Consider the following 16,701-nt stretch of genomic DNA (forward strand, 5'->3'; position numbering starts at 1 on the left):
TTTTCCACCTGTGGACCTGGGAGTCCCTTGCCAGTCCTGCCTCTTGAGCTTTTTATGGAAAACTGCCTCCTACTGTGACATTTCAGGGATGACATGTAGAGGGGCAGGCTTCGGATCACAGCCACCCATGTTCCCGTTGTGTGTATGGCTCTGATTCGGCATACTGGGCAAAACCAAAACACGGAATCAGGCGGGAGGAGGGCATTCAAAGGAGGAAACCAGCAGACTGAGACTAAAATACTTTGCTTGTCGTTCTGTGCTACTTGGTGCTGAAAGGACAGGCTTAGATGCTGAAAGAAGGCGGCCCTGGCAGAGGGACAGCCTGAATCTGAGGTGGCGAAGCTGTAGGCAATGGCTGCTTTGAAGGAGCCTAATTATTGGCTCATTAGTATAAAATGGCACTTTCTTAGCATGAAGCTTCTGGCTGAGGAAGATGGAAAACATCTCAACCCAATCACATGTTTATTCACCACCAAAAAGAGCCACCAAGAAGGAAATGGGGAGCTGAGGAGGGAGGGACAGAGGCAGGGAGGGAGGAAAGGAAGAGATTCTTAAAAATTGGCAAAATGAAGGCTCTTCTCTAATGAGTTATAATGTTCATGTAAATAATGATCAGCCCCCTTTTAGCTGTCGTTCCTCTGTTTTGAACACAAGAGGTGGGAGACTTGGGGCCTACATCCTTTGGGGCCTTAGTTTCAAAGGTAAAGTAGCCAGAGATCTCTGACTGCTTTTGTTCTCAAACAAATTTCCCCAGACTGTATTTCTGATGTACTGATCATCGCTTTCTAAAATAACTTTCCCTTACTGTGAAATATGCGCTGATCTTTAGTTAGTAGACTCTCGAATACTTAGAGTGATAATTCTGATCAACTTTCAGTCAGGTGATGCATACCTTTGCCTTATCTTTGTAAATATGCCTGATCGGTACCCAGAACAGGTTGTGGTCTCCACACACATGAAGTGGTCCCCTCCCCTCGTGCTTTCTCAGGTAGAACAGGACAGTGGGAGGCGGGGTTTGGGGGTGGGGATACAATTACTAGGGATTATAATTGCTAAAGCTCCTATCTTCTCCTTATCGGTGGGTTCCCAGAATCTCCTTATCAGATTCAGAATATCACAGGTTCTTTCTCATCATAACTCCCTTAGTAAATCTTGGCAGAGACCATTAAAGCAGCTACAGGTTTTGCAACCTTACTACCAGTCCCCAGAGAAACAGAGGCTTCATGGAATTTTTAATGGAGTCGAGTCTCTCTTTTACAGCATTGCAGGTGTTAAGCAGGAGAATAACGTGATCATCAGGTTTGTTTTATCACTGTTGTTTTGGCTGGATCCCACAGTATGAATTTAGAAAGGAAAAGCTACAGGCATGCCAGCTTGGATCTAAATATATGTGTACTTATACATATTTGCATATATGATCACACATACACACATAAAGGTTAAGTCCAGAAGAAGATGGTCTGAAATTTCATGTTTTCTCAACTGTATCATTTTATATTTGGTAGACCCATGTTCCTTTATGGATGGATGCCTTCCTGGTTTAAGCTTACTGTCCCTGTTCCCAATTTATACTGAGAAAAACAAACAAACAAGAAAACAAGAACCCAAATATATTGATTTCTATGAGGTGTTTTTGTATTTGTTGCTCGTTTACTTTGCAGTCATTGGGATATAAAGATGATTCAGAGACCACTCTTTGTCTTACCTAATTCACCCTGAACGGGGTACTGTATTGTTTGGTGGGGTTGCTATAACAAATTACCACATAATGGGTGTCTTAAAAGAATAGAAATTTATCCTCTCATATTTCTGGAGGCTGGTACTCCAAAATCAAATGTCGGCAGGGTTGTTTCCTTCTGAAGGCTCTAGAGAAGGATCCTTCCTGGTTTCTGCTGGCTCCTGGCAATCCTTGGTCTCCTCTGGTTTACAGCTGTATCATTCCACTCTCCTCCGTGTGTCCCCATGTGAAAGCTCCCTTTGGCTCTATTTTATATGTACACTTACATAAGCTGCTTCTAATTTGTTTTTTGGGAAAATTGGTTATATGTAAAGTGTAGAGAAATATGTGGTTTGCAAGTCTAACTATGCCCTGTTTTGTAGAGGCCTTTTTAGGAATGAAAATATGTTTTGCTGTAACTAGTTACACAGCATTTAGGGCCCACCAGGGAAATCTTACCTCACAATCCTTTACTTCCTTACATTACAAAGATCCCCGAAAAAGGCAACCTTGATTCTCTTACGATATAAACTAGCACTCACATGTGGCAGGGGTTCTGGGGATTAGAGATGGATGTATCTTTTGGGAGACCACCATTCATTCAACTAACTGCAGAGGCAAAAAGAAATCATTGTCCTGGGAATCTAGGCTTCTTTTCACAACAAGCGATGTGCCATTTGCTAATTCAGAATTAAAATCCCGCACACGGAGAACAGGAGGGGACTTTTAGGATGTGTATAGCACAAAAAGCTTATTGGAGACCTTCCTGGCAGCATACGACTTCTGAAGGGTGCAGGAGGGAGAGAAAGCCAGTTGCCTGGTTGCTGGTCCAAGTTCTTCTCCTTACGGCATGTTACCTGTCTCAAAAAGTTTTGCCAGGGATACCAGATCTAAGTTCCTTGTAGGAGAGATTGATATAAATCAGAGTACATTAGTGGTAGGAAAGACCTTAGCAGTGTAACAGGGTGGCTAAGAGCAGTTATTCCTGGTTTGGATTTGCTTCACACTCACTTGCTGTTTTGATCTCGGGCAAGGTTCTTCACCTCTCCATGCCTTAGGTTTCTATGTCTGTTCAGCAAAGAGTCTCAAAGTACCTTCCCTTGGGGTTGTTCTGAGGGAGAAGTGAGCTAACACGTGTAAAGCATGGAGAAGTACCTGGGCCATGAAAACACAGTAACATTAACTATGTAGCAAGTACCTTGTCCAAATAATTCACTTTACAGATGCACACTGGAAGTCCGAAGAGTTGTGACTTAAGGACACATAGCTATTGAATAACAGAACTAGATTCAAACCCTGCTCTCTGAAACCCAGTCCAGTTCTCTGTGCCCAGCATTATTATACCCCAAGTTCTTGCCAAAAAACTCTCATGAAGTACTTAGCTTATTGTTCTGAGGACATGAAAGTTGAGACACCTTGCTCTCAACTCTGTTAAATGGAGATGAAAATTTGGTATCCTTAATGGCTCAAATTCTCTATTACTCAACTCTTTAAGGCTTATAAATGTAGAAATTGTTATTGATGGAACAGGTTTCAAGGACAGAGAGGAGATTGCTGAAATTCATGCTTTTGCAAAGAAGGAAAATATCAGGTTTGTATTTTCAAAATAGGGGTGAAATCAATGTGTTCTAGTGATTTAGTCACACGGTACCTTCTGATTTTGTTGAGGTCTTTCAAAAAATAATCAGTGAACAGGAATTAATAATTTGGCTACTTGATGCAATAAAGAACTCTATTGCAGATTCGGAGGTGATGACAATGGATTTATTCTTTTTATAACACAATGGAATTCCAGCTTCAAAGTAACCGCTGTTAGTAAATTTCTGTCTTATTTACCAAAAGCCTACAAATATCACAAAAAGTATTTTGTGCTATGCATTTAGACACCAGATACTGCAATGAGCACGGCGTGCACACCCGCACATACGTTGTTCCAGAGCTGCTCACCATTGTTTGGAGACATTTGAACAAATCTCTTTTCAAGTGTAATAAGAAATAAGTAGGAGAATATGAGTTGTTTTTAATTTTTTTAAATGCTGAAACTAGTTGGATTGAACAGCTAGAGAAGTATTTGTGACTTGCAGACATTAAATGTGCCCTATTTGATAGAGGTCATTTTAGGAATGAAAGTGTGTTTTGCTTCAACTACTTATTTAGCATAATAGAAGTTCCCCAGCCTCCTTCAAAAACTCTCCTGCAAGGAAATTGATTTTCTGATGGAAGGTACTGAAGGGTATCTTTAGCATCAGTGGAGAAGCAACTAATTTAGCACTATCAGTGAGTCAGATGTCTGTATATTCCCAACAGTAAACAAGAATTAAGCCATTCCTTACCCTGTTTCTATTACCCAGATTCCTTTGCAAGGAAATAGCGTGAGTTGTGGCCACCCTGAATTCTTAAATAACCTGACAATATGTACCCTCACCCTTTCGTTTTACTGTTATTTTTGTCACATTGTGCACATTATATGATTACTATCAGACACCCTTTTCTTTTTTGAAGTCTTTTATTATATTCTTTTTTTTTTGATATTATGGGGGAAGGTAGTCTTAAGGTGATTTTGTTTTTAAAATTCTAATAGATTTTAGCTTGTTTAAAGAGAACAACTTGATGCTTGATTACAGTTTTTCTTTTCCTGTTTTCTATGCATTAATTCTATTCCTTAATTTTTTCTGTTCATTAATTCTGATTAGCCTTTCAGAAAGTTATCTTTTCCTGTCCTACGTAAATAAAACTGTGCAGATTCCTGAAGCCTTGTTTAGCTTGTTATGCCTTTTCCCCCTCTTTCACTGAATAATGAGGTCTTTTCAAATTGATCAGTTTATTTATTTATTTATTTATTTTTTAAAGATTTTATTTATTTGATAGAGATCACAAGTAGGCAGAGAGGCAGGTAGAGAGAGAGGAAGGGAAGCAGGCTCCCCGCTGAGCAGAGAGCCCGATGCGGGGCTCAATCCCAGGACCCTGAGATCATGACCTGAGCCGAAGGTAGAGGCTTCAACCCACTGAGCCACCCAAGCGCCCCTGATCATTTTTTTAAATTACTCTCCAACACCTACATAGTCACACACACAACTGCAAAAAAAAACAAAAAACAAAAACAAAAAAAAAAAAAACAAAAAAAACCCACAAAAAACAAAACCTGTAGGGCACCTGGGTGGCTCAGTGGTTTAAGCCTCTGCCTTCAGCTCAGGTCATGATCTCAGGGTCCTGGGATCGAGCCCCATATCGGGCTCTCTGCTCAGCGGGGAGCCTGCTTCCCCCTCTCTCTCTGCCTGCTTCTCTGCCTACTTGTGATCTCTGTCTGTCAAATAAATAAATAAATTAAAAAAAAAAAAAACTGTAGCTTTTTAATGTTGAAAAAAAAGTCGAGGACATGGCTAGAGGGCAAGATTAATAATACTGGGAGATGAGAACAAGAAACAAAGTTAAATGAAATAAAATTGTATTTGTTGGGTTCCTGCTATGTGAAACTTGGTATTTCATTTGAATAAGGAGCCTACAGATTTAGATACAGTGCTGTGGCAAGGATGACTGCCTGTCCACCAAAAATGTGTTCCAACCTTCCATTGTGTGAGCTTTCGTGGAGAGGGGGCTGCCCAGGTACTAAATTTCCCAGCTCTCTTTGTGAGTACAGCCATATGTCCAAGTTCAGTGAAAGGAATGGGACTGCAAGTGATAGTTTCTTACCTCAGGCCTGTCTGCAGTAAAAAACACCCAGTGATATTTTTCTCCATGGTCCTTTCTGCATCTGTGTGACCAGAATCAAGAGAACCTCCGGGATGATGGTTTTGGATTGAATTGTATCCCTCACATCTCAAAATGTAAGCCTCAGTACCTCTGTATTTGGAGAGAGGCCTTTAAAGAAGTAATTAAGTTAACAGGAGACCATGAGGGTGTGCCCTCATCCAGTCTGACTTGTGTCCTTGTAAGAAGAGAACATTAGGATACACAGGCAAAGAGACACACACATACAAAGGAGAGGCCATGTGAGGACACAGCAGGAAGGTGGCCGCCTGAAAGTCAAAGACAGAGGATTCAGGAGAAACCAAAACTGTCAAGACTTTGATCTTGGACTTGTAGCCTCCAAAGTTGTGAGAAATCAAATTTCTGTGGTTTAAGCCACCCACTCTGATTTTGTTTTGGTTTTTGTTTGTTTTTTTATGGCTGTTGTAGCAAACTCCTACAGGAACTTGGAAACCACATGATAAAGCTGGTAGAACGTTTGTGTCCAGGGTCCCTGAGTGACCACTGGGTGATAGTGTCACTTCAGACCTATTCGCCCTCCCTACACTATCTTGTGCACAATAGATAAAAAACCTTAGGGAAGGGCACCTGGCTGGGTCAGTCAGGAAGCATGTGACTGTTGATCTTGGGATTGTGAGTTCAAGCTCCACATTGGGTATAGAGATTTCTAAAATAGACAAACAAAAAACAACAAAAAAAAAACAAGCCCCCAAAACTTCTGTGTTCTTGAGTCATTGTTATATTTAGAGTCTAACTGTTAGAGCAGTTTATCTCCCTAAATTAGCATAGGTGGTTTCTATGTCCAACCAAGATACACAGTCAGGAATTGATTGCTCAAATAAACATGGATGTGGTATGCATGGAAATGAACTGAGAAACATGTGTGTCCATTTGCTCCCAAAGCAGCTTTTTTAAAGAATTTTTTATTTTTTTAATTAACATATAATGAAATGTATTATTAGCCCCAGGGATACAGGTCTGTGAATCGCCAGGTTTATACACTTCACAGCACTCACCATAGCACATACCCTCCCCAATGTCCATAACCCCACCACCCTCTCCTTACCCTCCTCCACCCAGCAACCCTCAGTTTGTTTTGTGAGATTAAGAGTCTCTTATGGTTTGTCCCCCTCCCGATCCCATCTTGTTTCATTTATTCTTTTCCTACCCCCCAAACCCCCACGTTTCAAAGCAGTTTTCTATGATTCATTCATATGCTTGGTTCCAACTTCCAACCTCAATATTCTCATTCTGTCCCCATCTGATAATACAAGTCTGCCTATTTATTGCTTCAAGAGTTCAAAGGACCATCTAATGAATAAAGAACAGAGTGTACTTAATTATAACATTGTAAAGTTCACTAAGGGTCTTCTTGACAAAACTTCATGTGATCTGAGGTTTTCTTGTATAATATCGGTAATGCCCAGAATAACAACAGAATTGTCAGGTCAGAGTTTAGATCTCAATATGAACCAATTACAGAAAGCCTAGCTCTAAAGGTATGTGTATAATAGAGGAGGGATGAGACTTGACGTCTATGGAGCCAGAAACTTGTCTATGGAACATATCTCTAAATCTTATAGCTCAAGTACAGAAGAAACTTAATAGAAGTGTCCCAAATTTGACAAGACTCCTAAAAATTTACCTTACAAACTATTATTTTAAAAACAGTCAACCGGGGGCGCCTGGGTGGCTCAGTGGGTTGAGCCGCTGCCTTCGGCTCAGGTCATGATCTCAGGGTCCTGGGATCGAGTCCCGCATCGGGCTTTCTGCTTGGCAGGGAGCCTGCTTCCCTCCCTCTCTCTGCCTGCCTCTCTGTCTACTTGTGATCTCTCTCTGTCAAATAAGTAAAAAAAATCTTTAAAAAAAAAAAAAAAAAAAAAAACAAAACAGTCAACCAAACCAGAAGAAAGACTGATTTTGTTTCTTTAGTTGCCTTCATTGGAAACTATAGTATAAAATCACTGCCCTGTGAAGAGTTCATCAAAGAGTATGAATCCAAAATACGTGGCAGGGGGCTGGGGGGATAAAAGAGTTATCAAGTGGGTGAATTAGAAAAATATATATTTTTTCTGAATTTTATGTTTGTGTTGTCTGTCAGGTTTTTTCCTTTTAGATTTGGAGTTGGTTACACATCTCATTATTAAAAAAATATTTTTTCCATTCTAATTTTGTATTTGTAAGTATGTATTCTCTTTCTTAAAAATACTCACTAAAATTGTATGTACTTCAGCTTTAGGCCCTACAAAATCCTGAATCTATGCCACTAACAAGCCTTAACTTGAACTCTTCTGGTGACAAGAGCCTTGTACCCTACCCTTAGGCTCTCCTTTCAGGGGAGGGGAGTCTATCTGTGACAATATCTGTTGTGTTCTTATGGCTATTATTATTTGTTTGGTTGTTTTGACTTAACTCCTGAAAGCAGTTTTGACCTGGCTCTGCCTGGGACATGGAGAGAACATTCCATTCCTATTTTATGTATTCACAGATACACATTGGTGTCATAGGGAAGTAGGTATGTGAAGTTTAGCATATTTTTAGATTGTTTCTATTAAAAGATGTAATGTTTTAAAATGAAATGTGAAAGATTAAGGGGAAAATACATCTATTTAAATAGGATGCCTATATCTCCTCAAAGCTTGTAACATTGTATCATCATTTCTGAAATTAGTTTACTTGTGGGTATGTAATGATTAGAAGCCAGTTATTTTATTTAGCTCTTTCTTGTACGTATTTTCATTTGCTATTAAATTCAAGAGGCTTCAAAGTTGTTTTCATGAAAACAGAGTGTTCTTAGGTACTCTGGTGAAAGAAGATACCACATGAAGATGTTTGATTTTGACTGTTACTCAAAGAGAAATGGATTCAAGACTGGATTTGCTTCACCCAGGACTGTGATCATTCCTTGTAATTGTAGTGCTTTATTTTTAGATATTTTAACTAATTTGATTCCAGTAAGGGCTTTGAGTAAGAGCAGAGGGAATTGATACCATGTTTACAGATGAGAAACTGAGGCTTGGGCTATAAAGTCTAAATCAGTTGACTTGGATACATGGCGAGTTAAGAGTATAGCCAGATGAGGATACATATCTTTTGAGGCCCCACCCAGTGGTTTCTCTTTCAAAATATGGTGACATTTAATCTGACTTTTCATTGCCTTTATGTACCTCCAATATAAGAGCTCAATTACCCCTTGGTGATTTAATAACTGAAAATGAGTAAATTCCACCATGATGCAATATATATATATATATATATATATATATATATATATATATATATACTTAAATATGTATTTATCTGATGTGTCCAACTTGAAAAAGTCTTGGATTTAAATTCTACAGTGTCAAAGTTATATGACCTCCCTGATTCTTAGTTTCCTAATCTGAAAACAAAGTTAAAAATGACTACTTCACAGAACTTGAAGGTTAAATGAAATAACATCAATGAATTGCCTAGGACAATGGTAACTTTTAGCAGCTGCTCACTAGATGTGAATTTCCTTCATTTTCCCATCCATTAATACCAAAGACATCTCTTTAAATCCAGTCTTTATAGGAGTATTATAAGGCATGACAAGCAAAAGAATATGAGTGAACGTATCTGTCCTGCTGTCAACGTTCTGGAGTATCATGTCTTGGTGATGGTGAAGTATCATGTTGTCTTCAGACAATTTTATCTTTATGTCCCTCTGCCTAACACAACTGAACTTGGTATCACCCTGCAGAAAGCATTGGATGATTTATTGGCCTTTGACCATGTAGGTACATTCTAGCCACCTTAGAGTATACAGAACAACGTACTCGAGGAAAAGAATTTTGAGCAATTAAGTTGATAATGTCATCATTCTTTATCATAGAGATACAGGGTAATATTTTTAACACAATATTCTTATAATTTCAAAAGGTGTAAAATGTTTTTAATTATCATTTCTGCTTGATAGAATAAAAATGTGAAAATGGAGAGGTGAAGACTTAGTCCCAGCTCAAATGGCTAGTGAATATCAGGTTTGAGGCTGATATTGCCAAATGTTAGTTTTTCTTTTTTCCATGAAGAGTAGCTCTGTGGAAATAGGCTGCCTGGATTTGAAGCATAGCTGTACATCTTCTTTGTGAAGAATGCCTCAGCATCCTCATCTATAATATGGGAAATAGTAATGATATATACATCTATGGCAGATAAACCTTAGGGTGGCTCCCATGAGCCCCACCTTCACACTCTTATGTAACTCCTCCACTTATGTATGGGGGTACTCAAGATGTATTTTTTTAATCTTTTTTTTTTTTACGATTTTATTTATTTATTTGAGAGGGAGAGAGCGAAAGAGAGAGCACCAGCCAAGGGGAACAGCAGAAGGAGAAGCAGACTCCCTGCCAAGCAGGGAGCCCCTTACAGGACTCCATCTTAAGACCCTGGGATCATGACCTGATCTGAAGGCAGATGCTTAACCGACTGAGCCACCCAGGTGTTCTCATGATCTACTTTTAATCAATAGAATATGACAAATATAAGGGACACAGTTAAATGTATACGATTATATTGTGTATGATTGGAACACCAGTCTTACAAGGGGATTTTCCCTCTTACTGGCTTTGGAAAAGTAGGTTGCCGTGTTAGTGAGTTGCTCATAGAGAGATCCCCATGACAAAGAACTTGGGGCAGCCTCAGGCCAACAGCCAGCGAGAAAATGAGGCCCAGTTCAACAGCGCACAAGGAACTGAATGCAGGCAACAACCAAGTAAGTAAAGAAGCAGTGCTTCCCCACCTGCGCCTCAGCTGAGACTGCATCCCAGGCTGACCCCTTGCTCGCAGTCTTGCAAAGGACCTAGCAAAACTTTGTCTGAACTCCTGACCCACAGGAACTGCCAGATAATAAATGCATGTTGTTTTAAACTCCTAAATTTGTACCTAGATTGTTGTATGTCAGTAGATAACTAATTCACCCTAATAGAGCTATTGTGGGATAAAATCTTGTAATAGAGGTGAAATGCTTATATCTGTGGCAGACATATTTTACCAACTTAAAGGCATCACCATTGTCGTTTATTCTTTAATCCATTAGTGTAAGGATTTTGCATTCTTTTATATATATATATATATATATATATATATATATATATATCCCTGTCCTTTGTTAAAATACACTCTCCTAGAAGCTTCCTTTGAGGCCTTTGTTGAGACATATTTCTACATTTATGCATATTTATATGTTTTTTGTAGACATGACTACTACCTGAATTTCCCCTGTAATTCTAGGATCTTTGAAATGAAGCAAGTCTCAACAATATTTGAGAGAAAGTAATTCTGGTGTAGTGGCATGCTAATCAAGACATTTTGATTGCAAGTGACAGAAACCCAAGTTATATTAGTTTAAGAAATATGGGAAGTTTATTAGCCTGTATAATTGGGAATGGTAAGAGTAGAGCTAAGGACAGGTGGAAGAAGGGATTCAAATGTTATTAGGCCTCTCTACTCATCTCTCCTTACATCTTATCTCTGTTTCCTCTGCATGAGGATTTCATTCATCCTTTGTGTGGCTTCAGAAATGGCTACAAACCAATTGAACTGGTACATTGACAGTTCCAGGACCAGAGAGTCAAGAACACATCCTCTCTTACCTTCTATTTTGCCACTTCATACCAATGAGTACAACCACCATAGGGCAAGCTACTCGAAGGGGCTCAGAGTAGTTCATGAATCTACTCCTATTTCTAGGGGTTGGGTAGAACTATTCCCAGAAGAAGGATGGGAAGACATGTTAACTAGATAAAACAATGATGTCTAGAATTTATTTAGGAACATTTTTCTCAAGTGCCTGGAATTTAAATATTTACTACTGGAAAACCTGATTTGGATAGCATTCTCCATAAATGAGCCATTTGGCTTGCTAATAGGTGATTATGAAGCATAAATTCATCCATACTTCTGAGCACTTTTTTTCTTCCCTGTTTTAATTAGTGATTCTGGAATGAAAGGCCCAGAGATTGAAATCTGAAAACAATTAATGGTAATTCTATCTATAGCTGACCCTAATTATGTAGCTCAATTGGCTAGAGCTATGTGTTAATGAGGCTAATGTGGTGGGTAAATCCCTGTGTGGACCAGTCGGTTTTACTCATTGTGGAGTATTGGCTCTACTCTTCCTCTCACCTTCTTCTGAAAACACTAGCTTTGGGATGTGGGACAGATCAAATGAAATTACTCAGCACGATTCTATTTAGCGCAGCTGGGAAAACAACTCCGCAGTAACTCTTCAAGAAAGTGGTTGGCAATCACTTACATTTATGAAAGATGGCACAATTATTTTCGTATTAGGTACCGATTATATTCCACGGTTGTCTGACGTACCATTGCCAAGGTGTTTAAAAAGATTTTTCCTGCCCGTTTCTGTGAAGTCATCATCCCAACGCATTCTTATGAGAATGAATGAAACTTATTGGAAATTTAAACAAAGATAAAGGAAGAACCATAAATGCTAATATTAATGGCTATGGCAGAAAATTAGTTTTATTGCACAACTGGATTTGGAACTACTTTCATTTGTAAATGGAATTTTGATGCTTCTACATGAAACCCCAAATGAAGCTTTGTCTGGAGAGTAAGACAGGGAAAAAGAGTTGTGGAGATGATCAGAGTAAAAATAACAAAAATAACTGCCTTTTTTTAAAGCTCTTCTTTGGGTCAGTTACTCTGGTAATTGCTTTCCATATATTACTCATTTTTGTAACAACATTTTCAGGTAGATTCTTCCATTTTCCATATTCTACAGCAGAGGAAGCAGAATCACTTGTTTTATGTTACACTTTTGCAGAGGTTTGAACATAGGCATTCTGAATCCAGAGCCTACAATTTTAACCACTCTCTGATAATTCTACATTTTTAGTTATCTGACATTCCACTAATGCCTGTGGTTTAATAACCAGCCACACTCAGAATTGGTCCTAAAAGACATACATAATTATCAGAAGAAATTATAGTTTGGCATTATTATATCCCTTTTACAGGGATGAGACAAGATAGCCACGAGGGAGTTGGATTATTTTCTCTTGCTCTCTCTCTGTCCAGAACTAAGTGGTCTGTCATCTTTGTTTCACTCTGGATTTTGTTCTCTGTCTCTGTAACTAGCTCTCTGGTCCAACATGCACATGGCCTCCAGCTTATGTTCCCATAGGATGTTTCCATTTAACTACCAACAGAACTGAAACCACTATCTGCAGGACCCAAAGCTAAATTTCCAGAAGAAAGAACAGGATGTGACCAAAGGGGTGTTATCCCTTTACGAGTTAGAGGGTAGAGGGGTATTCAAGAAGATGTGGGGACTGGAAAGAAATGATTGGCAGAGGACATCGTTGGCAGAGTCCTCATCAATACAGGCATCCTCTGTGGATCAGTGTGATAGTGGTATTGCGTCGAGAGCACCAGAAAATGGAAAGCGTGTACACTGCTTATATAGGAAGACTTGTGTTCAAATTCACAGTTTTCTACTTACTACCCTGTGCCAGCTTAGGCTGATTTTATTAATTTCAGCAAGCTTCGATTTTGTCACCTATTAAACAACAATAACAATGCCACCTTAAGTTATTGGATAATCCCATAAAGTCATTAACATAAGAGTTTTCCCCAATTAAACAATAAATACATTTTTATCATTCTTTATTATAGATGAAACTAATTTCATATTAGTTTTTAAAGACTCTATGTATATGTTTTTTATGTACTTGTATATTTATCTGTGTGTGTGTGTGTGTAAGATACCATCAATTGTGGATGCCATCAATTTTAAGAATAATTTTTAGGAGGATAAAACATAGCTAAGAAGTTAATTTTGATTAATGTGAATAAATTCTCTGCTCTGTAAATGCATTCAAATTAAGGAATTGTTTTAATTAAAGACTGCATTCCTCAATTTTGCCGGATAATCTGTGATTTGCTGTAAGTATGCAGAAGAGGGAGAGAGAACAATATATCCGCCTCACACACCCCCAAACCAGAAGCAGGTATAAGAACTTCCTCCATTTGCAGCAGAATTGATCAGAAGAAAATAGTTTTGACCCTTAAGTAACATCTCTTTTTGAAAGCTAGCAGCTTTCTGCCTCTGACACGGAGGTTAAATCCTAATTATCTCCATGGAGAGAGATGGTAGGACTCTTCTTTCAATGGGGTGGAAAGGTTTGACAGTGGAATTTATTTAATAGAAGCCACAGTCACTGTCTTGCAGCTGCTTCCTCTAATCGAAACCTTTTGTTTTCCAGTTCAGGTCCCCCTGTGAGGGAGACCACACTATGGAACACAAATTGTCTGTTCTGGGAGTCAGGAGACCAGCCCTTCTCCATCTCACTCTTACTCGCTTTGCAGCTGGGATCCAATTTATTTTTCCAGCCCTCAGTTTTTTCATCTATTTCAAATGCATTCTAAAGTCACCTATGGGTGTAAAAGTTATTATTGATATTTCATTTTGTACACAAAATATATGGGATTTCATATACCCTCTGTGAATCAGGGTACGGATAGGAAAAATACCTACTTCGCAGGGTTTCATGGAACTCTTAAAAGGACTGTGCTCAGAGGTGAAGGCGATGCTAGAGGAACCCACAAGTCATGTGGAGGCCCCCAGACATGGCATCATGGCCACTCCTGGGTCAGAAGGGACAGCGGGAGGTAATGATGATGCTGGAGCCCCGGAGATCTGGCCTTGGGCAGGAGAGCCATGGGGCTAAGCCATCAGCTACGGTATTAAAGAGAAGCAGTTACTATCAGAGTGGTGTGAACCTTTGGAGAGAGCTGAAGAAGATATACACAGACCTCTCTCACCTCCACCCCATAGTTCTCCTGTTGGTGCCCCTATGGACCAAACACAACCAGAATCCAGGAGGAAGGGATGTAGGTGTTGGAGTCCATCTACACACTGAGCCCCTCAGGGAACACAGGATGTGAGAGAAAGTCAGAGAGTGGATGGAGGTGGTCAAAAGACAATGACTGGTATAGTTTGCTCATTCTAAGGTGTGCATTATGGGGCTTCCTTTTAGTAGTGTACATGTACATGTAGTGTACATGAATCATTTTGGATTTGATTTATCGAATGTTGGATAATGTCAGTAGAGTGAGCTGTTACTATGAAGTGTTTGTAGTCAAATATTTTAATGAAATCATTAAAGATCAAGGTAAGAATCATTTCTTCATCTATAACCTTGCAATTAATGATAATGCCTAACTGACCAGATGGTAATAGTGATTAAAGAGATAAAAATGATGATTAGAAAAAAAATGACAATTAGTCTTCACATTAGCCTTTTAGATACTGCTGTTATATCCATTTTAGAGATGAGGAAACTGAGGCATGGAGAGGTTATCCATGCCACGGAAGTGAGTTAGGCAAAAATGCTGAAGGACATCGGAAGAGGGAATGATCCATTTTTCCTTATGTGATCTGGAAAAGCTACCACTCAGGCCTATCACTTGTGACTGCCACACTTGTAATTTCCTAAGCTGGCTCACATCTGTCCCTGGGCATTTGGAAAATTCACTGCTAGATGCTATGACTCACACATTTGCCACCACTGAGAAAGTTCAGTGATAGACATGCTATGATTCATTCCTTTACCTTACTCTTCTACTTCAATTTAAGCCCAAGGAGACCCCACTTCTCTGTTTTCTCCACTCCATCCCTGGGCTGCTGTGCCTAACTGGAGTCGTTTACCAGATATCTCTACGGCGTCCAAAAGAAATCCTTTCTCTTTGTATCCAAACCCCCAGTGTGGCTCACATGTTTACACTTCTTCCTTCCCCACTCCCTTTCTATTCCTAGAAATGAAATGTCCTCAACTCCTACACTGCTCCTTCCAGTAATCTCACTTCTAAACTGCTTGCAGCCTCCAAACTCTGATGGAAAGAGCCCACCTTTTGTTTCCTCTACTGAGAACTGTTAGGACTAAGGTTAATTTCCTTGTGATCTCCCTCTTCTTCACCTCAGAAGCTTGCCCGGGTTTCACCCACTTTTTCGTGCTTCTGCTTGAGTCAGAAGAATGCTCCAGGCTGCTCTCTGACCTGTGCTTGTGACTCCATCCTTTGGTACCATGTGTGGGCCATTCATTACGACCCTCTAACTGTCCTTCTCCCCTCCTAACCTGACACGTCTACGACCACAAATATTTCATTACCTTCTCTATCTAAATAAATAACTTAATTTTAGGGGAAAAATAACTTTTTTCACTTAAAATTTCTTCAAGCTGTTCTCATTTCTCCCCTCTTTGCATATTTCTGTAGAGTTTCCTACACTAAGTGACCCCATTTCCTTACCATCTTCTCACTGCTCAAACTCTTACAACCTAGTTTCTTTCTTACTCTACTAATTACTTTCCCTAAGTTTATCTGTTAATCACCAGAACCACTTAGTTCTCAGGCCTTACCTGATTTCACCTCCTTGGGTTTTATATTGTGGGCTACCTGGCTCTCCTTCCTTTGTCCTTGGATTCTAGAACATAAAATACTCCTGACTTTTCTCTTACTCTGTTTTTCTCTCCTGGTTGCCGAATACCCCTCTTCCATTTCCAAAACCAGCTATCCTTCCTAACATAACACTGTTAGGCTGATTTTCCTGAGTAGTAATTGATATTCCTAGACTTTGATCATGTCACTTGTAGCATAAAACAAAAACAAAAAGCCAAACAACCAAAAAACTTCCAGCAACTTATTAAATCCAAACAAATCGAATGTAACTCTTTGTTTTGGCAGGTGATTTCATTTCCTTTTCAAATCCAGGTCACCTTCTAAGCAAATCTGTAATGTTACTTCCTCTTCTGATGTCTACATCAGTCAGGCTGGGTTTCGCTCTAGTAACAAACACCTCCAACTCTCAGTGGATTTGCTGTGAAAGTTTGTTTTTCACTCTGGAGGCGTCACGTGACCACTGAGCAACTGCTCTCAGCGTTGTGTAGCTACTCAGTGTCCTTTTCCACCAACTCAACACAAATCCCTCTCTATGTTTGAATCAGAGAACACACGGGCTCTCACTTACCCAGTCCAGATAGAAGATATGCCACTTCTACGAACATTTCTTTGGCTGGGACAAATGATATGGCTGTGTATACCTACTACATGCCGCTCACCCTTTGTGTAGTAGCATCCTTCCACCAACCCACGTATGGGGAACACTACCTTTCAAGGCCCGTATAAAATCTCTGTATCTCACCTACTCTTTCCCCAGTCTTCATACCACTGTCCTACCAACTACAGACTTT

The 16,701-nt window shown here is 39.5% G+C and overlaps 1 protein-coding gene across 1 annotated transcript in view; it reads left to right on the top strand.

Moving 5' to 3' along the window:
* LOC111155068 (zinc finger protein 385D) overlaps window positions 1–16,701 on the top strand; it is a 287,554-nt gene that overhangs the window by 118,607 nt on the left and 152,246 nt on the right. The window lies entirely within an intron of this gene.

This window comes from Enhydra lutris, unplaced genomic scaffold, assembly GCF_002288905.1.
Source record: "Enhydra lutris kenyoni isolate GAN:26980312 unplaced genomic scaffold, ASM228890v2 scaffoldscaffold39, whole genome shotgun sequence".
NCBI classification, from domain to species: domain Eukaryota; kingdom Metazoa; phylum Chordata; class Mammalia; order Carnivora; family Mustelidae; genus Enhydra; species Enhydra lutris.